The sequence below is a fragment of the Papaver somniferum genome, chromosome 11 (assembly GCF_003573695.1).
Source record: "Papaver somniferum cultivar HN1 chromosome 11, ASM357369v1, whole genome shotgun sequence".
NCBI lineage: Eukaryota > Viridiplantae > Streptophyta > Magnoliopsida > Ranunculales > Papaveraceae > Papaver > Papaver somniferum.
The window spans coordinates 84,649,527-84,663,158 of record NC_039368.1 but is presented as its reverse complement, the minus strand read 5'-3'; positions in this window follow the sequence as shown (position 1 = coordinate 84,663,158).

The following is a 13,632-nucleotide window of genomic DNA, read 5'->3' as shown; positions in this document are numbered from 1 at the left end:
AATTACATTTAATGGTTAATAATAATTAGTTATGTTAATTGCTTAGTTTGAAAATGATTTATAGAAATTTTTATCATTTTGGGGAGATAATAATAATTAGTTATGTTAATTGATTAGTTTGAAAATGATTTATAGAAATTTTTATCATTTTGGGGAGATTAGAAGTATGAATGTTGGGTTCAAAATTTTTGGTTGAGATGAGTGATCAAAGAGATGTCTCTGAGTCCTCACGTTAGCAGCAAATATGTTTTTTACGTTGAATCTTCTCCAAATATAACTTTGGATTCACCATGGATGCACCTGCAAAACATCCTGCCGGTATTGATATAACTATGAATACCATGCTGGTTAACTTTGGATTCACCATGTCTATACCTGCAAAACATCCTGCCTGCATTGATATAACTATGAATACCGGCATGGTATTCATAGTTATATCAATGCCTGCGCACCAGATTTTCACGCACCAGGGAATATTCAACCAACACAGTGTGCCGGCGTTGTTGCCTGTCGTCCATCCATGCCGGCATTTGTAGGAAATTTTTATAAAACCTATTCCGTTTTGAAAAAATTTCCATTGCTAGCACAGTCAGTTAATTCTCGAGCATGCCCTACTGCTAACGACGTAGTATGTTGCTTCAATTTCTTTGCCGGCACATGATGTAAAGTATCCAGAAAATTGAATTTTTATTTCACTTGACTATCGGCATTGATATATTTCTATCGAGCATGCCGGCATTTAGTTACGACATTGAATGTTAGTTATCAAGCATGACGGCACCATTTTTTGGCGTGGTCTTCATCACTTCTGAGATGTAATTTTTTTCTTTCCGTCATGGTCTTCATCACTACTGGCATGGTCTTCATCACTTCCGGCATGTTCGTCATCACTACCGCATGATCTTCATCATTTCCGGCATGATCGTCATCACTACCGGCATGGTCTTCATCACTTCCGGCATGGTCTTCATCACTACCGGCATGATCTTCATCACTTCTAAATGTTATAAAAAAATATTGTTTTCAAAGTGGGGAATATTTAGGTTTCAAAGCCCTAACCATAACGAGAATGCCGACACTGAAGATGGAAATGGGGATATGATTTTGTTTTTTGATTTTAAGTTTTTAGATTTTTATTTTGAGGGTAGGGCTGTTTAGTATTTTCTCCTCAAAAACATCCCTTAACAAACATTATTGGTTGGGGAAAGTAATTTACATCCCCAATTAATATTACTATACTCAATCGCGCGTTATTTCTAAAGATGAATTACATGGACCCTAATCACGAGATTCGTTATACACCAATCGGAGACCAATAAAATTTGGACAAAAAGAGACCTTTTTTTTGTATTTTCATTAAAGTTTGTGCCCAGATTAATATAAAAAGTGCAAAAGCACTACTTTTATTGCGAAATCATCTACATAAAGTCCAAAACAACTAATAGGGAGGGAACAAAAATTATTTTCAGATGCTGCTGACCATAGTTAGCAATTCGGGTTACAGGAAACATTCGGGACGGTAAACGTACGTGTATTATCTGTTTTAATGGAATGAAAATCCGGTCCACTATCCGGTCAACCATTCGCGATGTGGGGATAGTTCGGAACGTCATACATACGTGTATAATTCGTTTTCGGCACCCAAATACGATATGTATTAACTTATAAAAATATATCTACTTAGCATAAGTTCAAAGGTGGGCACTAGCATTTCATGTGTAAAATGAATATATATAAGATATGTAGCAAATAATCATCAATTAGTCGGTAGATCAGTGTTTTATTCCATTTGGTCCATTTTTAGGTGGTCCCAAGTCTATCGAGTCCTTTTAGAAATCACCTTTTTCATTTGGTGCATAATTATTTAAAAATATTAAATGGATCTGAAAAAGCGGGGGTTTAACAACACCACCCAATATTTCGCTTAGCAATCTGTATGGACAAACTCGAATATACTTTTAAGAGAATCAACAAGACTCAATCAATTAAAAGTATATCAACGAGTTTATATCTCTCTTTTTGATTTGATTTACTCAAGAAAGAACTGCGAGTTCTAATCAAATACAAGGAATAACTTGGATGGTACCAAAGACCAATATCCAAGGATCAATCAATATCAATCAACAACCGAAGGTCGGATTTCCAATTGATTGATTCAAACGCACAACCTGTATTGTTTCAATTATAAACAAATATAATGCGGAAATAGAAATAACACAGACACCAGAAATTTTGTTAACGAGGAAACCGCAAATGTAGAAAAACCCCGGGACCTAGTTCATATTGAACACACACTGTATTAAGCCGCTACAGACACTAGCCTACTCCAAGCTAACTTCAGACTGGACTATAATTGAACCCCCAATAAGTCTCCCACTGATCCAAGGTACAGTTGTACTCCCTACGCCTCTGATACCAGCAGGATACTGCACACTTGATTCCCTTAGCTGATCTCACCCACAACTAAGAGTTTCTACGACCCAAAATCGCAGGTTTTGACAATAAAAAATCTGTCTCACACAGACAATTCTATCAAAGGATCAATCTGTATCCTAGAGATAAACCCTAAAAGGTTTTGTTCCGTATTTTGATAATAATCAAGGTGAACAGGAACCAATTGATAACCCGGTCTTATATTCCCGAAGAACAGCCTAGATAAATCAATCACCTTACAACAATCTTAATTGTATGGTAGCGAAACAAGATGTTGCGGGATCACAAACAGTGAGACGAAGATGTTTGTGATTACTTTTTATATCTTGCATATCGGAGATATCATTCTCAAGACAATCAATCTGATTGTACTCGTACGATAGAAGATGTAAGATAAGATCACACAACTACGATAAAATTAGTATTGGTCTGGCTTCACAATCCCAATGAAGTCTTTAAGTCGTTAACCTGGTTTTAGAAGAAGAAAAACAAAGGTTAAAGGAGAAACGACTCTAGCACGCAAACTTGTATCACACGTGAAGTATGAGGATTAGTTTTACAGAATTGCTAGATGTCCCCTTGTATAGTCTTTCAAATCAGGGTTTCGCCTTGATCACAAAGCAAACAATATCCATTGTTAGATGAAAACCTTATTTAGATTCAAGCTAATATTTCTCAACCGTTAGATCGAAAACTTAGCTTGTTATACACAAATGAAATGCACGCTTCTAGGTTTGTTAACCGTGCCCAAACGTGTACATTATTGTTTCAATAATAGTTAACCACAAGGTTAGTCATATGAGCATTTCATACCAACCATATTCTTCTTCACCATAACTAGTTCAAATGACTCAAATGAACTAGTTAGAGAGTTGATCTAGTGACAAAAGTCATGATATATTTCAATCACTTTGAAAATTTCTTTGACGAGAAATGGTCTAACAACTCTATAACGTCCTCTAAGAATGTTTCAATGGTTGGAATCAGAGTTTAGATTACATAACCAATGATGGACATAAGTATTTTTGTGGAAACAGATATGTGCATAAGTCATATCCTTGAACCAAATTTTGCGAACTTTGTTGATCAAGAGAAACCGGAAGAATGGCCTGTTGCCAAGTACGCGAACTCAGTTCGCGAACTGCCGAATTTCTCATCCCGAGAAATTCTGCTGGAGTTGACAAACTAGTTGCATGAGTACCAGTTCGTGAACCGGCGGAAAGTTTTTGCCGAGATTTTCTGTTGGAGTATGTAAACTCTACCCGGTTGCTTAATTCCGCGAACCTAGTGTGTGAACTAAAGAAGGTTATATATCTGAAGATGATTTCTGAACTTGTAAAGACTAAGGAATGCAATTTGCAAACCGTGGCTATAAAGTTCATGAACCGATTTGAGTGAATCAAATCATATTTGCTTCAATTGTGTCTTGTGTAGTACATAAGATTTCCTTGCAATTGAACAATTATCTCCCATACCTAAGCACGAAATGCTATACCCTCTTAACAAGTCCTAGTAAATACATAGGCAAACATTTCTCCAAAATCCTTACAGGTTTCTCTAGTTTCTGATATTTTGCGGCAACAGAAAGTGACTTTTTCCCAAATTCTGGACGAGATTATTTCGCTCCGGGAGGATTATCTCTTTTACCTTATAACGAAATGCTATGCCCTATTAACATGTACTAGTAAATACATAGGAAAACATTTCTCATGAGGAACATTTCTCGAAAATCCTTACAGGGTTCTCTAGTTTCTGATGTTTTGCGGTAACAAAAAGTGACTTTTTCCCAAATTCTGGACGAGATTATTTCGCTCCGGGGGGATTATCTCCCATACTTTAGTACGAAATGCTATGCCCTATTAAAAAGTACTATCCAATACATGGGAGAACATTTCTCATGCATAACATTTCACCAAAATCCTTATAGGTTTCTCTAGTTTCTGATGTTTTGCGACAAAATAAAGTGACTTTTTCGGAAATTCTGGACGAGATTATTTCGCTCCGGGCGGATTATCTCCAATACCTTAGCACGAAATGCTATTCCCTCTTAAAAATTCCTAGTAAAGACACAGGGAACATTTCTCATGAGGAAAATTTCTCCAAAATCCTTACAGGTTTCTCTAGTTTCTGATGTTTTGTGGCAACAGAAAGTGACTTTTTCTCAAATTCTGGACGAGATTATTTCGCTCCGGGCGGATTATCTCCCATACCTTAGCACGAAATGCTATGCCCTCTTAACAAGTCCTAATAAATACATAAGCGAACATTTCTCCTGCAGAACATTTCTCCAAAATCCTTACAAGTTTCTCTAGTTTCTGATGTTTTGCGGAAACTAAAAGTGACTTTTTCCCAAATTCTGGACGAGATTATTTCGCTCCGGGAGGATTATCTCTCATACCTCAGCACGAAATGATATGCCCTATTAACAAGTACTATTAAAGACATAGGCAAATATTTCTCATGCAGAACATTTCTCCAAAATACTTACAGGGTTCTCTTGTTTCTGATGTTTTGCAGTAACAGAAAGTGACTTTCCCCCCAATTCTGGACGAGATTATTTCGCTCCGGGCGGATTATCTCCCATACCTTAGCACGAAATGCTATGCCCTCTTAACAAGTACTAGTAAAGACATGGGAGAACATTTCTCATGCAGAACATTTCACCAAAATCCTTACAGGTTTCTCTAGTTTCAGATGTTTTGCGGCAACAAAAAGTGACTTTTTCGGAAATTCTGGACGAGATTATTTCGCTCCGGGCGGATTATCTCCCATACCTTAGCACGAAATGCTATTCCCTCTTAAAAAGTCCTAGTAAAGACACACAGAAGAACATTTCTCAAGAGGAACATTTCTCCAAAATCCTTACAGGTTTCTCTAGTATCTGATGTTTTGCGGCAACATAAAGTGACTTTTTCCCAAATTCTGGACGAGATTATTTCGCTCCGGGCCGATTATCTCCCATAACTTAGCAAGAAATGCTATGTCCTCTTAAAAAGTCCTAGTATAGACATAAGCGAACATTTATCATGGGAACATTTCTCCAAAATCCTTACAGGTTTCTCTAGTTTCTGATGTTTTGCGGCAACATAAAGTGATTTTTTCCCAAATTCTGGACGAGATTATTTCGCTCCGGGAGGATTATCTCCCATACCTTAGCACGAAATGATATGTCCTATTAAAAAGTACTAGTAAAGACATAGGCAAACATTTCTCATGAGGAACATTTCTCGAAAATCCTTACACGTTTCTCTAGTTTCTGATGTTTTGCGGCAACATAAAGTGACTTTTTACCAAATTCTGGACGAGATTATTTCGCTCTGGGCGGATTATCTCCCATACCTTAGCACGAAATGATATGCCCTCTTAACAAGTGCTATTAAAGACATAGGCAAACATTTCTTATGGGGAACATTTCTCCAAAATCCTTACAAGTTTCTCTAGTTTCTGATGTTTCGCGGCAACCAAAAGTGACTTTTTCCCAAATTCTGGACGAGATTATTTCGCTCCGGGAGGATTATCTCTCATACCTTAACACGAAATGATATGCCCTCTTAACAAGTACTAGTAAAGACATGGGAGAACATTTCTCATACGGAACATTTCACCAAAATCCTTACAGGTTTCTCTAGTTTCTGATGTTTTGCGGCAAAAGAAAGTGACTTTTTCGGAAATTCTGGACGAGATTATTTCGCTCCGGGTTGATTATCTCCCATACCTTAGCACGAAATGTTATTCCCTCTTAAAAAGTCCTAGTAAAGACACACAAACGAACATTTCTCATGAGGAACATTTCTCCAAACCCTTACAGGTTTCTCTAGTTTCTGATGTTTTGCGGCAACATAAAGTGACTTTTTCCCAAATTCTGGACGAGATTATTTCGCTCCGGGCGGATTATCTCCCATTCCTTAGCACAAAATGCTATGACCTCTTAACAAGTCCTAGTAAAGACATAAGCGAACATTTCACATGAGGAACATTTCTCCAAAATCCTTACAAGTTTCTCTAGTTTCTGATGTTTTGCGGCAACCAAAAGTGGCTTTTTCCCAAATTCGGGACGAGATTATTTCGCTCCGGGAGGATTATCTCTCACACCTTAGCACGAAATGATATGACCTATTAACAAGTACTAGTAAAGACATAATCAAACATTTTTCATGAGGAACATTTATCGAAAATCCTTACAGGGTTCTCCAGTTTCTGATGTTTTGCGGCAACATAAAGTGACTTTTTACCAAATTCTGGACGAGATTATTTCGCTCCAGGCGGATTATCTCCCATACCTTAGCACGAAATGATATTCCCTCTTAACAAGTCCTATTAAAGACATAGGCAAACATTTCTTATGAGGAACATTTCTCCAAAATCCTTACAAGTTTCTCTAGTTTCTGATGTTTCGCGGCAACCAAAAGTGACTTTTTCCCAAATTCTGGACGAGATTATTTCGCTCCGGGAGGATTATCTCTCATACCTTAACACGAAATGATATGCCCTCTTAACAAGTACTAGTAAAGACATGGGAGAACATTTCTCATATGGAACATTTCACCAAAATCCTTACAGGTTTCTCTAGTTTCTGATGTTTTGCGGCAAAAGAAAGTGACTTTTTCGGAAATTCTGGACGAGATTATTTCGCTCCGGGTTGATTATCTCCCATACCTTAGCACGAAATGTTATTCCCTCTTAAAAAGTCCTAGTAAAGACACACAAACGAACATTTCTCATGAGGAACATTTCTCCAAACCCTTACAGGTTTCTCTAGTTTCTGATGTTTTGCGGCAACATAAAGTGACTTTTTCCCAAATTCTGGACGAGATTATTTCGCTCCGGGCGGATTATCTCCCATACCTTAGCACGAAATGATATGTCCTATTAACAAGTACTAGTAAAGACATAGGCAAACATTTCTCATGAGGAACATTTCTCGAAAATCCTTACACGTTTCTCTAGTTTCTGATGTTTTGCGGCAACATAAAGTGACTTTTTACCAAATTCTGGACGAGATTATTTCGCTCCGGGCGGATTATCTCCCATTCCTTAGCACGAAATGCTATGACCTCTTAACAAGTCCTAGTAAAGACATAAGCGAACATTTCACATGAGGAACATTTCTCCAAAATCCTTACAAGTTTCTCTAGTTTCTGATGTTTTGCGGCAACCAAAAGTGGCTTTTTCCCAAATTCGGGACGAGATTATTTCGCTCCGGGAGGATTATCTCTCACACCTTAGCACGAAATGATATGACCTATTAACAAGTACTAGTAAAGACATAATCAAACATTTTTCATGAGGAACATTTATCGAAAATCCTTACAGGGTTCTCTAGTTTCTGATGTTTTGCGGTAACAGAAAGTGACTTTTTCCCCAATTCTGGATGAGATTATTTCGCTCCGGGCGGATTATCTCCCATACCTTAGCACGAAATGCTATTCCCTCTTAACAAGTACTAGTAAAGACATGGGAGAACATTTTTCATGCGGAACATTTCACCAAAATCCTTACAGGTTTCTCTAGTTTCTGATGTTTTGCGGCAAAAGAAAGTGACTTTTTCGGAAATTCTGGACGAGATTATTTCGCTCCGGGTTGATTATCTCCCATACCTTAGCACGAAATGTTATTCCCTCTTAAAAAGTCCTAGTAAAGACACACAAACGAACATTTCTCATGAGGAACATTTCTCCAAACCCTTACAGGTTTCTCTAGTTTCTGATGTTTTGCGGCAACATAAAGTGACTTTTTCCCAAATTCTGGACGAGATTATTTCGCTCCGGGCGGATTATCTCCCATACCTTAGCACGAAATGATATGCCCTCTTAACAAGTCCTATTAAAGACATAGGCAAACATTTCTTATGAGGAACATTTCTCCAAAATCCTTACAAGTTTCTCTAGTTTCTGATGTTTCGCGGCAACCAAAAGTGACTTTTTCCCAAATTCTGGACGAGATTATTTCGCTCCGGGAGGATTATCTCTCATACCTTAACACGAAATGATATGCCCTCTTAACAAGTACTAGTAAAGACATGGGAGAACATTTCTCATACGGAACATTTCACCAAAATCCTTACAGGTTTCTCTAGTTTCTGATGTTTTGCGGCAAAAGAAAGTGACTTTTTCGGAAATTCTGGACGAGATTATTTCGCTCCGGGTTGATTATCTCCCATACCTAAGCACGAAATGTTATTCCCTCTTAAAAAGTCCTAGTAAAGACACACAAACGAACATTTCTCATGAGGAACATTTCTCCAAACCCTTACAGGTTTCTCTAGTTTCTGATGTTTTGCGGCAACATAAAGTGACTTTTTCCCAAATTCTGGACGAGATTATTTCGCTCCGGGCGGATTATCTACCATTCCTTAGCACGAAATGCTATGACCTCTTAACAAGTCCTAGTAAAGACATAGGCAAACATTTCACATGAGGAACATTTCTCGAAAATCCTTACACGTTTCTCTAGTTTCTGATGTTTTGCGGCAACATAAAGTGGCTTTTTACCAAATTCGGGACGAGATTATTTCGCTCTGGGCGGATTATCTCTCACACCTTAGCACGAAATGATATGACCTATTAACAAGTACTAGTAAAGACATAATCAAACATTTCTCATGAGGAACATTTATCGAAAATCCTTACAGGGTTCTCTAGTTTCTGATGTTTTGCGGTAACAGAAAGTGACTTTTTCCCCAATTCTGGACGAGATTATTTCGCTCCGGGCGGATTATCTCCCATACCTTAGCACGAAATGCTATTCCCTCTTAACAAGTACTAGTAAAGACATGGGAGAACATTTTTCATGCGGAACATTTCACCAAAATCCTTACAGGTTTCTCTAGTTTCTGATGTTTTGCGGCAAAAGAAAGTGACTTTTTCGGAAATTCTGGACGAGATTATTTCGCTCCGGGTTGATTATCTCCCATACCTTAGCACGAAATGTTATTCCCTCTTAAAAAGTCCTAGTAAAGACACACAAACGAACATTTCTCATGAGGAACATTTCTCCAAACCCTTACAGGTTTCTCTAGTTTCTGATGTTTTGCGGCAACATAAAGTGACTTTTTCCCAAATTCTGGACGAGATTATTTCGCTCCGGGCGGATTATCTACCATTCCTTAGCACGAAATGCTATGACCTCTTAACAAGTCCTAGTAAAGACATAAGCGAACATTTCACATGAGGAACATTTCTCCAAAATCCTTACAAGTTTCTCTAGTTTCTGATGTTTTGCGGCAACCAAAAGTGGCTTTTTCCCAAATTCGGGACGAGATTATTTCGCTCCGGGAGGATTATCTCTCACACCTTAGCACAAAATGATATGACCTATTAACAAGTACTAGTAAAGACATAATCAAACATTTCTCATGAGGAACATTTATCGAAAATCCTTACAGGGTTCTCTAGTTTCTGATGTTTTGCGGTAACAGAAAGTGACTTTTTCCCCAATTCTGGATGAGATTATTTCGCTCCGGGCGGATTATCTCCCATACCTTAGCACGAAATGCTATTCCCTCTTAACAAGTACTAGTAAAGACATGGGAGAACATTTTTCATGCGGAACATTTCACCAAAATCCTTACAGGTTTCTCTAGTTTCTGATGTTTTGCGGCAAAAGAAAGTGACTTTTTCGGAAATTCTGGACGAGATTATTTCGCTCCGGGTTGATTATCTCCCATACCTTAGCACGAAATGTTATTCCCTCTTAAAAAGTCCTAGTAAAGACACACAAACGAACATTTCTCATGAGGAACATTTCTCCAAACCCTTACAGGTTTCTCTAGTTTCTGATGTTTTGCGGCAACATAAAGTGACTTTTTCCCAAATTCTGGACGAGATTATTTCGCTCCGGGCGGATTATCTCCCATTCCTTAGCACGAAATGCTATGACCTCTTAACAAGTCCTAGTAAAGACATAAGCGAACATTTCACATGAGGAACATTTCTCCAAAATCCTTACAAGTTTCTCTAGTTTCTGATGTTTTGCGGCAACCAAAAGTGGCTTTTTCCCAAATTCGGGACGAGATTATTTCGCTCCGGGAGGATTATCTCTCACACCTTAGCACGAAATGATATGACCTATTAACAAGTACTAGTAAAGACATAATCAAACATTTTTCATGAGGAACATTTATCGAAAATCCTTACAGGGTTCTCTAGTTTCTGATGTTTTGCGGCAACATAAAGTGACTTTTTACCAAATTCTGGACGAGATTATTTCGCTCCAGGCGGATTATCTCCCATACCTTAGCACGAAATGATATTCCCTCTTAACAAGTCCTATTAAAGACATAGGCAAACATTTCTTATGAGGAACATTTCTCCAAAATCCTTACAAGTTTCTCTAGTTTCTGATGTTTCGCGGCAACCAAAAGTGACTTTTTCCCAAATTCTGGACGAGATTATTTCGCTCCGGGAGGATTATCTCTCATACCTTAACACGAAATGATATGCCCTCTTAACAAGTACTAGTAAAGACATGGGAGAACATTTCTCATATGGAACATTTCACCAAAATCCTTACAGGTTTCTCTAGTTTCTGATGTTTTGCGGCAAAAGAAAGTGACTTTTTCGGAAATTCTGGACGAGATTATTTCGCTCCGGGTTGATTATCTCCCATACCTTAGCACGAAATGTTATTCCCTCTTAAAAAGTCCTAGTAAAGACACACAAACGAACATTTCTCATGAGGAACATTTCTCCAAACCCTTACAGGTTTCTCTAGTTTCTGATGTTTTGCGGCAACATAAAGTGACTTTTTCCCAAATTCTGGACGAGATTATTTCGCTCCGGGCGGATTATCTCCCATACCTTAGCACGAAATGATATGTCCTATTAACAAGTACTAGTAAAGACATAGGCAAACATTTCTCATGAGGAACATTTCTCGAAAATCCTTACACGTTTCTCTAGTTTCTGATGTTTTGCGGCAACATAAAGTGACTTTTTACCAAATTCTGGACGAGATTATTTCGCTCCGGGCGGATTATCTCCCATTCCTTAGCACGAAATGCTATGACCTCTTAACAAGTCCTAGTAAAGACATAAGCGAACATTTCACATGAGGAACATTTCTCCAAAATCCTTACAAGTTTCTCTAGTTTCTGATGTTTTGCGGCAACCAAAAGTGGCTTTTTCCCAAATTCGGGACGAGATTATTTCGCTCCGGGAGGATTATCTCTCACACCTTAGCACGAAATGATATGACCTATTAACAAGTACTAGTAAAGACATAATCAAACATTTTTCATGAGGAACATTTATCGAAAATCCTTACAGGGTTCTCTAGTTTCTGATGTTTTGCGGTAACAGAAAGTGACTTTTTCCCCAATTCTGGATGAGATTATTTCGCTCCGGGCGGATTATCTCCCATACCTTAGCACGAAATGCTATTCCCTCTTAACAAGTACTAGTAAAGACATGGGAGAACATTTTTCATGCGGAACATTTCACCAAAATCCTTACAGGTTTCTCTAGTTTCTGATGTTTTGCGGCAAAAGAAAGTGACTTTTTCGGAAATTCTGGACGAGATTATTTCGCTCCGGGTTGATTATCTCCCATACCTTAGCACGAAATGTTATTCCCTCTTAAAAAGTCCTAGTAAAGACACACAAACGAACATTTCTCATGAGGAACATTTCTCCAAACCCTTACAGGTTTCTCTAGTTTCTGATGTTTTGCGGCAACATAAAGTGACTTTTTCCCAAATTCTGGACGAGATTATTTCGCTCCGGGCGGATTATCTCCCATACCTTAGCACGAAATGATATGCCCTCTTAACAAGTCCTATTAAAGACATAGGCAAACATTTCTTATGAGGAACATTTCTCCAAAATCCTTACAAGTTTCTCTAGTTTCTGATGTTTCGCGGCAACCAAAAGTGACTTTTTCCCAAATTCTGGACGAGATTATTTCGCTCCGGGAGGATTATCTCTCATACCTTAACACGAAATGATATGCCCTCTTAACAAGTACTAGTAAAGACATGGGAGAACATTTCTCATACGGAACATTTCACCAAAATCCTTACAGGTTTCTCTAGTTTCTGATGTTTTGCGGCAAAAGAAAGTGACTTTTTCGGAAATTCTGGACGAGATTATTTCGCTCCGGGTTGATTATCTCCCATACCTAAGCACGAAATGTTATTCCCTCTTAAAAAGTCCTAGTAAAGACACACAAACGAACATTTCTCATGAGGAACATTTCTCCAAACCCTTACAGGTTTCTCTAGTTTCTGATGTTTTGCGGCAACATAAAGTGACTTTTTCCCAAATTCTGGACGAGATTATTTCGCTCCGGGCGGATTATCTACCATTCCTTAGCACGAAATGCTATGACCTCTTAACAAGTCCTAGTAAAGACATAGGCAAACATTTCACATGAGGAACATTTCTCGAAAATCCTTACACGTTTCTCTAGTTTCTGATGTTTTGCGGCAACATAAAGTGGCTTTTTACCAAATTCGGGACGAGATTATTTCGCTCTGGGCGGATTATCTCTCACACCTTAGCACGAAATGATATGACCTATTAACAAGTACTAGTAAAGACATAATCAAACATTTCTCATGAGGAACATTTATCGAAAATCCTTACAGGGTTCTCTAGTTTCTGATGTTTTGCGGTAACAGAAAGTGACTTTTTCCCCAATTCTGGACGAGATTATTTCGCTCCGGGCGGATTATCTCCCATACCTTAGCACGAAATGCTATTCCCTCTTAACAAGTACTAGTAAAGACATGGGAGAACATTTTTCATGCGGAACATTTCACCAAAATCCTTACAGGTTTCTCTAGTTTCTGATGTTTTGCGGCAAAAGAAAGTGACTTTTTCGGAAATTCTGGACGAGATTATTTCGCTCCGGGTTGATTATCTCCCATACCTTAGCACGAAATGTTATTCCCTCTTAAAAAGTCCTAGTAAAGACACACAAACGAACATTTCTCATGAGGAACATTTCTCCAAACCCTTACAGGTTTCTCTAGTTTCTGATGTTTTGCGGCAACATAAAGTGACTTTTTCCCAAATTCTGGACGAGATTATTTCGCTCCGGGCGGATTATCTACCATTCCTTAGCACGAAATGCTATGACCTCTTAACAAGTCCTAGTAAAGACATAAGCGAACATTTCACATGAGGAACATTTCTCCAAAATCCTTACAAGTTTCTCTAGTTTCTGATGTTTTGCGGCAACCAAAAGTGGCTTTTTCCCA